This window comes from Propithecus coquereli, unplaced genomic scaffold (assembly GCF_000956105.1).
Source record: "Propithecus coquereli isolate 6110/MARCELLA unplaced genomic scaffold, Pcoq_1.0 Scaffold112, whole genome shotgun sequence".
Classification (NCBI taxonomy): Eukaryota; Metazoa; Chordata; class Mammalia; order Primates; family Indriidae; genus Propithecus; species Propithecus coquereli.
The window spans coordinates 4,593,400-4,594,812 of NW_012135192.1; positions in this window are offsets into that span (position 1 = coordinate 4,593,400).

A 1,413-nucleotide genomic window follows, 5' to 3' on the forward strand; every position below is an offset into this window, starting at 1 on the left:
AGTGATTAAAAACAAGGACAGTATGAAAAAGAAAAATTGCCAATGTCACTGTAGATGCAATAATGCTAAACAAAATATTGGCATACTGGATCCAGAAACAGTAAATTTAATAAATAATAATGACCTATAGATATATATTGTTTTAATATGCGGTAAATTACGGCTCAGTTCCCTTGATGCCCAGAGTAAAACTAATGGAATTTGCCACATTAACATTTGAAGATCATATGATCTTGGATGCGGAAAAAGCATTTGATAAAAATTCAACATCCATTCATGTTTAAAAAAAAAAATTTAACAAATGAGAAATAGTAATTACCTCAATTTTACAAAGTGTATCTTTATAAAATAACAAACATACTTAATGATAAAACATTGGAATCAAAGTAAGAAAGAATTTACTCTTATCACCACTGTATCGGTCAGCGATTGCTACAATAGAAGATGCATAACAACCAACCAACATAAAAATATCAGTGGCATACAAAAACCATTTACTTCTCACATATCAGCAGGCTAGCTAAGCAGCTCTGCTAATCTTAGCTGGATTCAGCTGGCCTTAAGTCTAGGCCAGGGGTTTATGACCAGTTCTGGTCAGCTCCATGTGGCTCTAATTCATCTGGAACCAATGGGCTACCCAAGACATGCTCTTTTCACGGTAATGACAGAAGCACAAGAACAAGCCCAATTGCTCAAACCTATTTCAGGCCTTTGCTCATGTCCACTAACCTTCCATTGGTCATGACAAGTCGCATGGCCAAGCCCAACATCAATGGAACAGGGAAATGCTCTCATTGAGAAGGGGAGAAGAATGAATATTTTCTGAATAAGTGCAAATTGACATAGCACATCTACTCAACATTGTGCTACAGATTCCTACCTAGTGCAGTAAGACAAACGGATGGAAAGAAACTAAAGTTACTGTACACAAGTGATATGAATATGTACATAGGAAATCCAAACAAATTGGCATACAAATTACAATAAAAGTTTGGTAAAGTTGCAAATAAAATCAATGTAAAAAAAGTAAATTACAGTTCTATATCCCAGAAAAAGACAATCAGAAAATAAAACTGTAAAAATTCATAACAGCATTTAAAAATAGAACCTAGGAATAAATATAACAAAAGAAGAAGTGTCACATCACTATGGAGAAGACTACAATGCTATTGAAATACATTTTGTAAAACTATCAATACAGACATATACCATATTCTCACATTAGAAAACTATTTTCACATTGCTCTTAAAGAATTAATGCAATCTACAGATTCAAAGTATTTATTTTTCTTATTCATGGTCTGTACCTAGAGGATAATGATCTGCATCAAAATGCTCCATAGGTCTCCAGAGTTTCCTTAGATGAGCAGCCACGCGTAGTGGCTTACAGCGTAAGTGATTACAGCGCATAGT